The sequence below is a fragment of the Hemibagrus wyckioides genome, linkage group LG23, assembly GCF_019097595.1.
Source record: "Hemibagrus wyckioides isolate EC202008001 linkage group LG23, SWU_Hwy_1.0, whole genome shotgun sequence".
Lineage (NCBI taxonomy): Eukaryota > Metazoa > Chordata > Actinopteri > Siluriformes > Bagridae > Hemibagrus > Hemibagrus wyckioides.
In genome coordinates, this window is record NC_080732.1 from 15,098,176 (window position 1) to 15,113,875 (window position 15,700).

The following is a 15,700-nucleotide window of genomic DNA, read 5'->3' on the forward strand; positions in this document are numbered from 1 at the left end:
TAGATTTCCCTGAATCACAAATTGCTATGCAAATAATACCTGTTTCTTAAAAAAAATCATTTTCATAATCATTTTGGGGAACAAATGATGCATACGTATTTGCACGTTTGTAATCACACTATCCGGTGTGGATGGGTTCCCGTTTGAGTTTGGTTCCTCTAAAGGGTTCTCCCTAATATCATCCCAGGTAGTTTTCCTCTGGCTTGCTGATTAGGGATGCACTAATTTTAAAAATAGGATATACCTTCCTCAATACTTCATGCTCTCTGTGCTCGACTACATGATGCTCCTTTCAGTGATACAGAGTCAGCTTTTTATGTACAAAATATGAACTGGCATCTGATCGGCTGATGCATTTCTTGACCACAAGAAATTCTTTGCCTTGCAGTACCACCAGAGGAAACACAAAGAACCAATCCAAGATCAGATATTTTAAATTCATTATAAAGACAAATAAAAAATACAACAGATATCACTGACGTCATCTCAAGACATAAGAAAAGCCTCAGTTGCCGTGAACCAGTGTGATGAAAAGTAAGAGGGAGCACATGGAGATGGCGCCCGTTCACACCAACACTCGCTTTCACCGACAGAGCCGTCCAAATGGCCAAAGAACGAACAATTGTGTAGAGTACCATGTGTTTCAGATAATTCTCTCACACATACTGTATCTGTTGAATGATTTTATCACTCACACTTATTCAAATGTAGTTTCCAGCTCCTTCGTTATATTTTGTTACTGTTGTAAAAGCAAAGTGCGATACCATAAGCAGCACAAGGGAGCAGCGGGCTATGAGGTTTGACTCCAACTGCATATACAAAGTGCCCTTAAAAGCCTAGATTTTTCTCCAGAGGAATCTGTTCTGTTCCTCTGTTCTCAGAGAGCCTAGCACTGCCAGGAGCAAGAGAGTGTTGAATAAAGATTCATACACTCCAGAGCACGTGAAGACAAAAGCAAGCATTGAAAAGTTTCTTGATTGTACAAATTCCCGTGTTTCACAATGAAAATGATCTCCACCGCATACTAGATGGTGAATATAAATACCTCCACTGCCCTGAGGGTGAGCGTAAGAGTTGAAAAACACAGCACACTGGCAGTTCCCTAGCTAAGAATATAGATTTATTTACATATTATTTATTTATTATTATTTATTATTTACATTTATTTATATTACAGTTATAGTTGAGTTTTGAGTAGACATATGTTACTCGTGGTGAATGAAAGAGGTTGTGTTCTACTAGGAAATAAAAAGAGAATAAGTTTATTCATTGAACACCTCTCATATCTGAATGGCTATAGATAGATAGGGGTAATAATAATAATAATAATAATAATAATAATAATAATAATAATACATTTTATTTATATAGCAAATTTCATACAGTTACAATAACAAAAGGAAGAAGACGAAAAAGGCAAGCATAAATCATTAAAATAAGCAAGTCATAATAATTAATTAAATGATATAAGTGTAATTAAACTTAATTAAACAATAGTATAGTATAGTGCAATAATTAAAGTAATATAACAGTTATGTAAGCAGTACTCATGTAAAAATTGAAGTAAATATAAGGGGGGGAAAAATATAAAAAAGCCATTTAAAAGTGGGAATATGTATACATTAAAATGAGTATAAAGTAAAATAAGTAAAAAATTAGAAAATGTATATTTTTGCTTAGCTAATTGTTGAATGTTTAAGAGTAATGGATTGCAGATTATTTTTTTCCCTTCAGTTTACAGCAAAAAGTACAGGAATTTGCCTTGTTGTTCCAATACTTTTGGACACGACAGCAGGTTATCTATTACCTTGAAACGTACTGCTTTACAGGATAAGGATTTATTTGGAAGTTTTGAATTCTCTTGCTTGTATTGTGGTGTTTGGAAGACAAGAAACGTTTTTATAACCACAGACCTTTGGACTAGTGCAAGAAGATACGAGGGAATGATGTTTTTCTACACATCGTAATTTAGCAATAAACCGACTGTGTTCTGTGTTCTGTGTTCGGATACTTTTTTTTGCAGATTTTGAAGAAATTAAAATAAGAAATCATACATTTATAATTTAAAAAGTGCACATTTGGTATAATGCAATTGTTACATTTATCATCATTTTAAGCAGTGGGATGTTATCTGTGTTCCTCATCCCAGGGGGAATGTGATGTCCGTTCCCTTTAATTCTTCAGAAATAGCTGTGTTGAACTTCGACTCCAACTCTGGGCTGAAGTAATTCTTCCAATCTCCAACAATTCCTTAGAAAGAATAAAACAGAAATCAGAAATTAGACCTTCCAGCACCTAGAAACTACTTCAGAAGCCCCATTTTGGGATGTGAACAAAGCATTATATACAAGTCTATAAGTCTTTCTGAGTTTATCTCTACCTTTTCTGAGAAATGCAGACTTCTTGCTGTCCATTACATCCTTTGGCACCAGCGAATAGTTGGACATTTTGTTTTGCTTCATGGTTTTGAACGTACAGTGTTCAGTCACATGGTTCAGAGCGTCTTTGCTCATGCTCTTACCAAGGAAGAGTAACATGCGTCCGAGAACCCCATGTAGATCCTGACAAAGTCAAAGAATAATAGATCACCATAGCTGTAACAGATTAGCATGTAAGTGATAATAAAACATGCTTTTATAGGAAAGTTACAACAATGTAATGTGAAGCTGATAAAAAACAAAATGCAGCCAAGAAATTGTTCAAGCAAAACAACACACTGATGGAGCATGTAAGTAAACATCGGTCAACTTAACCTTTAATTCAATAGGATCACCTGGATGGAAACACATTACCTGAATCATCTCCTCATACGTGACGTAAAGAATTCTGTCACCCAAATCCGTGTTTCTCCAGCTCTTCACGTGATCAGTCCACTTTCCGAATATCACTGAGCAAAGACATTCACACCATTGTGTTCTACAGATAAGATTGTCTCCATGATAGTGCTGTGTTCAGTACAGATCAGATTGTTTCACTCACCATTTCCGGCTAGAAATTGGTCCGCAAATTCCTCAAAGGCTCCTGGGTCATGTAGAAAACTGGCCATTTGGTGGAAATGAAAAGTGGAAACCAGGACATCTTTTGGGTTTCGAGACACATAAATGACCTAGAGTAAAGTAAAGTAAAAACACAAGAGATTAAGGAATATAGAGTCTACACACCTCTGTTAAAATTGCAGTGTTAAAAATAATAAATAAATAATAACATATATAAAAACCAAGCTAAATCTTGGACCACATTTAATGTGAAATGGATGCCAGAAATGGGTCCAAAACTAACAATTACCTGGCTGCACAAGTGTGCAAACCCTTTTATTATGGTCTAGGGAACTGTGCTCATGCTCAAAAGTCATCATCATACACCATAAATCAATGTTGTGATTTGGATTAACCCCAAATAACGATCATTTGTATCTGTATGATTTTCTTCACGTTTCATGAATAGCTTCAAATTTCAAGCGTCTATCTATTTTTGGTACAGGCCTCTGATGGGTAGCTGAAGATGAAGACCTTCCAGCATGATATCAGCACAAAGCACAAATCCAACAGTCAACTAAGGAACCGCTTGCAAAGAAGCTTCAAATGAAGATTCCAAGAATCAGTGTCAGTGGAATGACTTGGACTAGGCTGAGCACATGAGATTCACTCACAATTAGATTTTTTTCCAAGAAAGATTGAAATAAAATCTAAGCTGCTGATGAAGAATGGTTACTGTGCGACGTCCAAAACAGATCCTAAGAACTATATATTGAAAATTATTGGGATATTTTTCCTGATAATCCAGATTGCATCAAAAAACAGCTATGCCAGAGCATTCACTCAGTCATTTTTTTTTTTACCTTAGCCTTAGATGAGAAGAAAGAAGAAGGCATCAGATGATAAGGCATATGGGAAGCGAAGGCCCGTGGAGCACTCAGCTTCTTTGCAGCTTCAGCAGCACGTGACTCCTCAAGCCATGGCACTCTGTCCCAGTTTGGGATGGTCAGTACTGGAGTCAAATCCCCTCCATTCAGGAGCAGGGGAAGAATTTCCTGCATCCATGTTGTACCTGAAAAAAGACGGAGTAGTTCTGTTCAAGCACATCTTAGTTGCAACTAGAAGAAATATGAGGGAGAAAAAGGTCAAAATATATACATAATGTATACATATATATATATATATATATATATATATATATATATATATATCTGGGGAACACATGGCACCAGGATGCATATATATATATATATATATATATATCGGCCCATTAGCTCCAGTGAGAGGAACTCTTAATTCTTCAGCATACCAAGATATTTTGGACAATTTCATGCTCCCAACTTAGTGGGAAAACTTTGGGGATGGCCCCTTCCTGTTCCAACATGACTGCACACCAGTGCATAAAGCAAGGTCCAAGGTCATCCAAGACATGGATGAGGAGACTGTGAGCCAGGCCTTCTCATCCAACATCAGTGCCTGTGCTCACAAATGCACTTCTAGAGGAATTGTCAAGAATTCCTATAAACACATTCCTAAACCTTGTGGAAAGCCTTCCCAGAAGAGTTAAAGAAGTTATAACTGAAATGGACGGGCCAACTCCATATTAAATTAATGTGCATGTAAAGGCAGACGTCCTAGTTTTTGGCCTGGCTCACAGTCTCCGCTCTAATTCATCCCAAAGGTGTTCTATCAGGTTGAGGACTCTGTGAAGTTCCTCCAAACCAGCTTTTGAGCAATGGCCTATTGGTTAAATAAATATTGTAAACACATAAATTATTATATTATATAATAAATTAATATTATTATTATAATAAATAAATAAAGAAAGAAATAAAGAAATAAAGAAAGAAAGAAAGTGGAAGAGGTACCAGTACTAGGAGAACCTACCAGATTTGGGATAAGTAACTGCAATCACATCATCATCCTGCACTTGAAACGACTCAAAATATTTCAGACTCTTGTCGGTGTGTGAAATTTTTGGGAGTAAAAGTCCGTGATAAAGCGAATACAAGTCGTTGTTGTCCATTGTGACCGGCAGTATTGGTCAAACCCGTGGAAGGATCAGTCACTGGTCTTATACACAGTTTGCCTGTTCTGTAGTCCAACCTTCCAGTGAGGCGTTACGAGGTCACGTGACTCCATCACTGCATTAGTAACTTGAAAAGACCTGCTTTTCAGCCCTGTGATCAGATAAACAGACATTCTAATTGATCCTTGTAAGCGTTTGTGCAATAAGTAGGTCACTTTACCTGTGTGAGGAACTTATAATGCTTGGAATAATTGTTCATAATAAATCCCTAAAAGTCATTTCAAAAGTCGGCTGTATTTTATTGCTCAGTGTATTAAAAATTCAAGTCTTTACTTGCTTCTTCTTTTCCTGGTGCAAGATGAAGGAATGCAGCATGTCTCTTTATACTGAAAACACACACACACAACCTCTTTTTCGTACAGAGTGTACTTGAATTTTTACCCTAGGCAGATGAGGGTTGAAGTGAATTCTTCAATTCAAGAGATGAAGGAATGCATGCCTTCTAATGATGTTACCCAATGGAAGCATGTATACTGAGAAAAGCAGAGGTCCTAAAACTGACCCTTGTGGGACCCCGTATTTCACTGGCACTACACTGGACAGTTCTCCATTTAAATCTACAAAGTGGTATGGATCAGACAGGTAGGATCTAAACCATTTTAATTCCTGTCCCTGCATGCCTATGTGATTTTGTAAGCGATCTATGAGAATATTATGATCTATAGTGTCGAATGCAGCACTAAGATCAAGCAGGACTAAAATTGAGATGCAGCCTTGGTCCGAAGCTAAAAGCAAGTCATTAGTGATTTTAACTAGTGCAGTTTCTGTACTATGATGGGGCCTAAAACCTGACTGAAATTCTTCAAGGATATTGTTTTCCTGTAGGAAGGAGCATAATTGGGCTGACACCACCTTTTCTAATATTTTAGATATAAACGGAAGGTTTGAAATCGGTCTGTAATTTGATATTTCATCAGGGTCCAGTTTCGGTTTCTTAAGAAGAGGCTTAATAACTGCTAACTTAAGAGATTTTGGGACATGACCTAGAAATAACGAAGAGTTAATAATATTAAGAAGAGGCTCTCCAGCTGCATGTATCACTTCTTTCAGCGATCTAGTTGGAATTGGATCTAACAAACACGTTGTTGGTTTAGCCGTGGTGATAAGTTTAACTAGCTCTTCCTGCCCTCTACTGGTAAAGCATTGTAGCTTTAAGTGTGGAGCTATAGGGTGGTCTGGATCACCGGATGCCGTCAATGGTTGAACATCCAATATTTTGTTCCTGATACTATCAATTTTTTTAGTGAAGAAATTCATAAAGTCCTCACTACTAAACTGTGCTGAAATACTCTCTCCAGAAATATGATGCTTTGTTAGTTTAGCTACTGTACTAAATAAGAATCTGGGATTGTTCTGGTTTATTTCAATCAGCATGTCTCTTTATACTGAAAACACACACACACAACCTCTTTTTCGTACAGAGTGTACTTGAATTTTTTCCCTAGGCAGATGAGGGTTGAAGTGAATTCTTCAATTTACAAGACGAAGGAATGCAGCATATCTCTTTATACTGAAAACACACACACACACATACACAACCTCTTTTTCGTACAGAGTGTACTTGAATTTTTACCCTAGGCAGATGAGGATTGAAGTGAATTCTTCAATTTACAAGACGAAGGAATGCAGCATGTCTCTTTATACTGAAAACACACACACACACACAACCTCTTTTTCGTACAGAATGTACATGAATTTGTTCCCTTGGCAGATGAGGGTTGAAGTGAATTCTTGTCTAACTGGTAGTATAATAACTGTGGGACAACAGTGAAGCTTTTTCATCCATTTACCTTACTATCTTCTTGTATTTTGTACATTTACTATTTATAATAGGCAGTAAGACAGGCACTGACCACACTGAAACAATGAAGTCCAGATATCACAACTATACTGTCTCTTATAAATACAGTAGTCTCTGTGCTGCAGTAGAATAGTGTATGTCTGCTAGAAGTAATGCAGTGCCTCTGAATACTGCCTGTCTTTAACTTGAAATATAATTAGATTTCCCTGAATCACAAATTGCTATGCAAATAATACCTGTTTCTTAAAAAAAATCATTTTCATAATCATTTTGGGGAACAAATGATGCATACGTATTTGCACGTTTGTAATCACACTATCCGGTGTGGATGGGTTCCCGTTTGAGTTTGGTTCCTCTAAAGGGTTCTCCCTAATATCATCCCAGGTAGTTTTCCTCTGGCTTGCTGATTAGGGATGCACTAATTTTAAAAATAGGATATACCTTCCTCAATACTTCATGCTCTCTGTGCTCGACTACATGATGCTCCTTTCAGTGATACAGAGTCAGCTTTTTATGTACAAAATATGAACTGGCATCTGATCGGCTGATGCATTTCTTGACCACAAGAAATTCTTTGCCTTGCAGTACCACCAGAGGAAACACAAAGAACCAATCCAAGATCAGATATTTTAAATTCATTATGAAGACAAATAAAAAATACAACAGATATCACTGACGTCATCTCAAGACATAAGAAAAGCCTCAGTTGCCGTGAACCAGTGTGATGAAAAGTAAGAGGGAGCACATGGAGATGGCGCCCGTTCACACCAACACTCGCTTTCACCGACAGAGCCGTCCAAATGCCCAAAGAACGAACAATTGTGTAGAGTACCATGTGTTTCAGATAATTCTCTCACACATACTGTATCTGTTGAATGATTTTATCACTCACACTTATTCAAATGTAGTTTCCAGCTCCTTCGTTATATTTTGTTACTGTTGTAAAAGCAAAGTGCGATACCATAAGCAGCACAAGGGAGCAGCGGGCTATGAGGTTTGACTCCAACTGCATATACAAAGTGCCCTTAAAAGCCTAGATTTTTCTCCAGAGGAATCTGTTCTGTTCCTCTGTTCTCAGAGAGCCTAGCACTGCCAGGAGCAAGAGAGTGTTGAATAAAGATTCATACACTCCAGAGCACGTGAAGACAAAAGCAAGCATTGAAAAGTTTCTTGATTGTACAAATTCCCGTGTTTCACAATGAAAATGATCTCCACCGCATACTAGATGGTGAATATAAATACCTCCACTGCCCTGAGGGTGAGCGTAAGAGTTGAAAAACACAGCACACTGGCAGTTCCCTAGCTAAGAATATAGATTTATTTACATATTATTTATTTATTATTATTTATTATTTACATTTATTTATATTACAGTTATAGTTGAGTTTTGAGTAGACATATGTTACTCGTGGTGAATGAAAGAGGTTGTGTTCTACTAGGAAATAAAAAGAGAATAAGTTTATTCATTGAACACCTCTCATATCTGAATGGCTATAGATAGATAGGGGTAATAATAATAATAATAATAATAATAATAATAATAATAATAATACATTTTATTTATATAGCAAATTTCATACAGTTACAATAACAAAAGGAAGAAGACGAAAAAGGCAAGCATAAATCATTAAAATAAGCAAGTCATAATAATTAATTAAATGATATAAGTGTAATTAAACTTAATTAAACAATAGTATAGTATAGTGCAATAATTAAAGTAATATAACAGTTATGTAAGCAGTACTCATGTAAAAATTGAAGTAAATATAAGGGGGGGAAAAATATAAAAAAGCCATTTAAAAGTGGGAATATGTATACATTAAAATGAGTATAAAGTAAAATAAGTAAAAAATTAGAAAATGTATATTTCTGCTTAGCTAATTGTTGAATGTTTAAGAGTAATGGATTGCAGATTATTTTTTTCCCTTCAGTTTACAGCAAAAAGTACAGGAATTTGCCTTGTTGTTCCAATACTTTTGGACACGACAGCAGGTTATCTATTACCTTGAAACGTACTGCTTTACAGGATAAGGATTTATTTGGAAGTTTTGAATTCTCTTGCTTGTATTGTGGTGTTTGGAAGACAAGAAACGTTTTTATAACCACAGACCTTTGGACTAGTGCAAGAAGATACGAGGGAATGATGTTTTTCTACACATCGTAATTTAGCAATAAACCGACTGTGTTCTGTGTTCTGTGTTCGGATACTTTTTTTTGCAGATTTTGAAGAAATTAAAATAAGAAATGATACATTTATAATTTAAAAAGTGCACATTTGGTATAATGCAATTGTTACATTTATCATCATTTTAAGCAGTGGGATGTTATCTGTGTTCCTCATCCCAGGGGGAATGTGATGTCCGTTCCCTTTAATTCTTCAGAAATAGCTGTGTTGAACTTCGACTCCAACTCTGGGCTGAAGTAATTCTTCCAATCTCCAACAATTCCTTAGAAAGAATAAAACAGAAATCAGAAATTAGACCTTCCAGCACCTAGAAACTACTTCAGAAGCCCCATTTTGGGATGTGAACAAAGCATTATATACAAGTCTATAAGTCTTTCTGAGTTTATCTCTACCTTTTCTGAGAAATGCAGACTTCTTGCTGTCCATTACATCCTTTGGCACCAGTGAATAGTTGGACGTTTTGTTTTGCTTCATGGTTTTGAACGTACAGTGTTCAGTCACATGGTTCAGAGCGTCTTTGCTCATGCTCTTACCAAGGAAGAGTAACATGCGTCCGAGAACCCCATGTAGATCCTGACAAAGTCAAAGAATAATAGATCACCATAGCTGTAACAGATTAGCATGTAAGTGATAATAAAACATGCTTTTATAGGAAAGTTACAACAATATGTAATGTGAAGCTGATAAAAAACAAAATGCAGCCAAGAAATTGTTCAAGCAAAACAACACACTGATGGAGCATGTAAGTAAACATCGGTCAACTTAACCTTTAATTCAATAGGATCACCTGGATGGAAACACATTACCTGAATCATCTCCTCATACGTGACGTAAAGAATTCTGTCACCCAAATCCGTGTTTCTCCAGCTCTTCACGTGATCAGTCCACTTTCCGAATATCACTGAGCAAAGACATTCACACCATTGTGTTCTACAGATAAGATTGTCTCCATGATAGTGCTGTGTTCAGTACAGATCAGATTGTTTCACTCACCATTTCCGGCTAGAAATTGGTCCGCAAATTCCTCAAAGGCTCCTGGGTCATGTAGAAAACTGGCCATTTGGTGGAAATGAAAAGTGGAAACCAGGACATCTTTTGGGTTTCGAGACACATAAATGACCTAGAGTAAAGTAAAGTAAAAACACAAGAGATTAAGGAATATAGAGTCTACACACCTCTGTTAAAATTGCAGTGTTAAAAATAATAAATAAATAATAACATATATAAAAACCAAGCTAAATCTTGGACCACATTTAATGTGAAATGGATGCCAGAAATGGGTCCAAAACTAACAATTACCTGGCTGCACAAGTGTGCAAACCCTTTTATTATGGTCTAGGGAACTGTGCTCATGCTCAAAAGTCATCATCATACACCATAAATCAATGTTGTGATTTGGATTAACCCCAAATAACGATCATTTGTATCTGTATGATTTTCTTCACGTTTCATGAATAGCTTCAAATTTCAAGCGTCTATCTATTTTTGGTACAGGCCTCTGATGGGTAGCTGAAGATGAAGACCTTCCAGCATGATATCAGCACAAAGCACAAATCCAACAGTCAACTAAGGAACCGCTTGCAAAGAAGCTTCAAATGAAGATTCCAAGAATCAGTGTCAGTGGAATGACTTGGACTAGGCTGAGCACATGAGATTCACTCACAATTAGATTTTTTTCCAAGAAAGATTGAAATAAAATCTAAGCTGCTGATGAAGAATGGTTACTGTGCGACGTCCCAAACAGATCCTAAGAACTATATATTGAAAATTATTGGGATATTTTTCCTGATAATCCAGATTGCATCAAAAAACAGCTATGCCAGAGCATTCACTCAGTCATTTTTTTTTTTACCTTAGCCTTAGATGAGAAGAAAGAAGAAGGCATCAGATGATAAGGCATATGGGAAGCGAAGGCCCGTGGAGCACTCAGCTTCTTTGCAGCTTCAGCAGCACGTGACTCCTCAAGCCATGGCACTCTGTCCCAGTTTGGGATGGTCAGTACTGGAGTCAAATCCCCTCCATTCAGGAGCAGGGGAAGAATTTCCTGCATCCATGTTGTACCTGAAAAAAGACGGAGTAGTTCTGTTCAAGCACATCTTAGTTGCAACTAGAAGAAATATGAGGGAGAAAAAGGTCAAAATATATACATAATCTATACATATATATATATATATATATATATATATATTATCTGGGGAACACATGGCACCAGGATGCATATATATATATATATATATATATATATATATATCGGCCCATTAGCTCCAGTGAGAGGAACTCTTAATTCTTCAGCATACCAAGATATTTTGGACAATTTCATGCTCCCAACTTAGTGGGAAAACTTTGGGGATGGCCCCTTCCTGTTCCAACATGACTGCACACCAGTGCATAAAGCAAGGTCCAAGGTCATCCAAGACATGGATGAGGAGACTGTGAGCCAGGCCTTCTCATCCAACATCAGTGCCTGTGCTCACAAATGCACTTCTAGAGGAATTGTCAAGAATTCCTATAAACACATTCCTAAACCTTGTGGAAAGCCTTCCCAGAAGAGTTAAAGAAGTTATAACTGAAATGGACGGGCCAACTCCATATTAAATTAATGTGCATGTAAAGGCAGACGTCCTAGTTTTTGGCCTGGCTCACAGTCTCCGCTCTAATTCATCCCAAAGGTGTTCTATCAGGTTGAGGACTCTGTGAAGTTCCTCCAAACCAGCTTTTGAGCAATGGCCTATTGGTTAAATAAATATTGTAAACACATAAATTATTATATTATATAATAAATTAATATTATTATTATAATAAAGAAAGAAAGAAAGAAAGAAAGTGGAAGAGGTACCAGTACTAGAGAACCTACCAGATTTGGGATAAGTAACTGCAATCACATCATCATCCTGCACTTGAAACGACTCAAAATATTTCAGACTCTTGTCGGTGTGTGAAATTTTTGGGAGTAAAAGTCCGTGATAAAGCGAATACAAGTCGTTGTTGTCCATTGTGACCGGCAGTATTGGTCAAACCCGTGGAAGGATCAGTCACTGGTCTTATACACAGTTTGCCTGTTCTGTAGTCCAACCTTCCAGTGAGGCGTTACGAGGTCACGTGACTCCATCACTGCATTAGTAACTTGAAAAGACCTGCTTTTCAGCCCTGTGATCAGATAAACAGACATTCTAATTGATCCTTGTAAGCGTTTGTGCAATAAGTAGGTCACTTTACCTGTGTGAGGAACTTATAATGCTTGGAATAATTGTTCATAATAAATCCCTAAAAGTCATTTCAAAAGTCGGCTGTATTTTATTGCTCAGTGTATTAAAAATTCAAGTCTTTACTTGCTTCTTCTTTTCCTGGTGCAAGATGAAGGAATGCAGCATGTCTCTTTATACTGAAAACACACACACACAACCTCTTTTTCGTACAGAGTGTACTTGAATTTTTACCCTAGGCAGATGAGGGTTGAAGTGAATTCTTCAATTCACGAGATGAAGGAATGCATGCCTTCTAATGATGTTACCCAATGGAAGCATGTATACTGAGAAAAGCAGAGGTCCTAAAACTGACCCTTGTGGGACTGGCACTACACTGGACAGTTCTCCATTTAAATCTACAAAGTGGTATGGATCAGACAGGTAGGATCTAAACCATTTTAATTCCTGTCCCTGCATGCCTATGTGATTTTGTAAGCGATCTATGAGAATATTATGATCTATAGTGTCGAATGCAGCACTAAGATCAAGCAGGACTAAAATTGAGATGCAGCCTTGGTCCGAAGCTAAAAGCAAGTCATTAGTGATTTTAACTAGTGCAGTTTCTGTACTATGATGGGGCCTAAAACCTGACTGAAATTCTTCAAGGATATTGTTTTCCTGTAGGAAGGAGCATAATTGAGCTGACACCACCTTTTCTAATATTTTAGATATAAACGGAAGGTTTGAAATCGGTCTGTAATTTGATATTTCATCAGGGTCCAGTTTCGGTTTCTTAAGAAGAGGCTTAATAACTGCTAACTTAAGAGATTTTGGGACATGACCTAGAAATAACGAAGAGTTAATAATATTAAGAAGAGGCTCTCCAGCTGCATGTATCACTTCTTTCAGCGATCTAGTTGGAATTGGATCTAACAAACACGTTGTTGGTTTAGCCGTGGTGATAAGTTTAACTAGCTCTTCCTGCCCTCTACTGGAAAAGCATTGTAGCTTTAAGTGTGGAGCTATAGGGTGGTCTGGATCACCGGATGCCGTCAATGGTTGAACATCCAATATTTTGTTCCTGATACTATCAATTTTTTTAGTGAAGAAATTCATAAAGTCCTCACTACTAAACTGTGCTGAAATACTCTCTCCAGAAATATGATGCTTTGTTAGTTTAGCTACTGTACTAAATAAGAATCTGGGATTGTTCTGGTTTATTTCAATCAGCATGTCTCTTTATACTGAAAACACACACACACAACCTCTTTTTCGTAAAGAGTGTACTTGAATTTTTTCCCTAGGCAGATGAGGGTTGAAGTGAATTCTTCAATTTACAAGACGAAGGAATGCAGCATATCTCTTTATACTGAAAACACACACACACACATACACAACCTCTTTTTCGTACAGAGTGTACTTGAATTTTTACCCTAGGCAGATGAGGATTGAAGTGAATTCTTCAATTTACAAGACGAAGGAATGCAGCATGTCTCTTTATACTGAAAACACACACACACACACACAACCTCTTTTTCGTACAGAATGTACATGAATTTGTTCCCTTGGCAGATGAGGGTTGAAGTGAATTCTTGTCTAACTGGTAGTATAATAACTGTGGGACAACAGTGAAGCTTTTTCATCCATTTACCTTACTATCTTCTTGTATTTTGTACATTTACTATTTATAATAGGCAATAAGACAGGCACTGACCACACTGAAACAATGAAGTCCAGATATCACAACTATACTGTCTCTTATAAATACAGTAGTCTCTGTGCTGCAGTAGAATAGTGTATGTCTGCTAGAAGTAATGCAGTGCCTCTGAATACTGCCTGTCTTTAACTTGAAATATAATTAGATTTCCCTGAATCACAAATTGCTATGCAAATAATACCTGTTTCTTAAAAAAAATCATTTTCATAATCATTTTGGGGAACAAATGATGCATACGTATTTGCACGTTTGTAATCACACTATCCGGTGTGGATGGGTTCCCGTTTGAGTTTGGTTCCTCTAAAGGGTTCTCCCTAATATCATCCCAGGTAGTTTTCCTCTGGCTTGCTGATTAGGGATGCACTAATTTTAAAAATAGGATATACCTTCCTCAATACTTCATGCTCTCTGTGCTCGACTACATGATGCTCCTTTCAGTGATACAGAGTCAGCTTTTTATGTACAAAATATGAACTGGCATCTGATCGGCTGATGCATTTCTTGACCACAAGAAATTCTTTGCCTTGCAGTACCACCAGAGGAAACACAAAGAACCAATCCAAGATCAGATATTTTAAATTCATTATAAAGACAAATAAAAAATACAACAGATATCACTGACGTCATCTCAAGACATAAGAAAAGCCTCAGTTGCCGTGAACCAGTGTGATGAAAAGTAAGAGGGAGCACATGGAGATGGCGCCCGTTCACACCAACACTCGCTTTCACCGACAGAGCCGTCCAAATGGCCAAAGAACGAACAATTGTGTAGAGTACCATGTGTTTCAGATAATTCTCTCACACATACTGTATCTGTTGAATGATTTTATCACTCACACTTATTCAAATGTAGTTTCCAGCTCCTTCGTTATATTTTGTTACTGTTGTAAAAGCAAAGTGCGATACCATAAGCAGCACAAGGGAGCAGCGGGCTATGAGGTTTGACTCCAACTGCATATACAAAGTGCCCTTAAAAGCCTAGATTTTTCTCCAGAGGAATCTGTTCTGTTCCTCTGTTCTCAGAGAGCCTAGCACTGCCAGGAGCAAGAGAGTGTTGAATAAAGATTCATACACTCCAGAGCACGTGAAGACAAAAGCAAGCATTGAAAAGTTTCTTGATTGTACAAATTCCCGTGTTTCACAATGAAAATGATCTCCACCGCATACTAGATGGTGAATATAAATACCTCCACTGCCCTGAGGGTGAGCGTAAGAGTTGAAAAACACAGCACACTGGCAGTTCCCTAGCTAAGAATATAGATTTATTTACATATTATTTATTTATTATTATTTATTATTTACATTTATTTATATTACAGTTATAGTTGAGTTTTGAGTAGACATATGTTACTCGTGGTGAATGAAAGAGGTTGTGTTCTACTAGGAAATAAAAAGAGAATAAGTTTATTCATTGAACACCTCTCATATCTGAATGGCTATAGATAGATAGGGGTAATAATAATAATAATAATAATAATAATAATAATAATAATAATAATAATAATAATAATAATACATTTTATTTATATAGCAAATTTCATACAGTTACAATAACAAAAGGAAGAAGACGAAAAAGGCAAGCATAAATCATTAAAATAAGCAAGTCATAATAATTAATTAAATGATATAAGTGTAATTAAACTTAATTAAACAATACTATAGTATAGTGCAATAATTAAAGTAATATAACAGTTATGTAAGCAGTACTCATGTAAAAATTGAAGTAAATATAAGGGGGGGGAAAATAT

General features: G+C 36.7%; 2 pseudogenes; both read right to left on the reverse strand.

Moving 5' to 3' along the window:
- Positions 1 to 1,634: 1,634 nt before the first annotated feature.
- On the reverse strand, positions 1,635 to 5,096 carry LOC131344223 (sulfotransferase 2B1-like; annotated as a pseudogene).
- Positions 5,097 to 8,918: 3,822 nt separating this feature from the next.
- LOC131344224 (sulfotransferase 2B1-like) lies at positions 8,919 to 12,141 on the reverse strand (annotated as a pseudogene).
- Between the last annotated feature and the right edge of the window lie 3,559 nt (positions 12,142 to 15,700).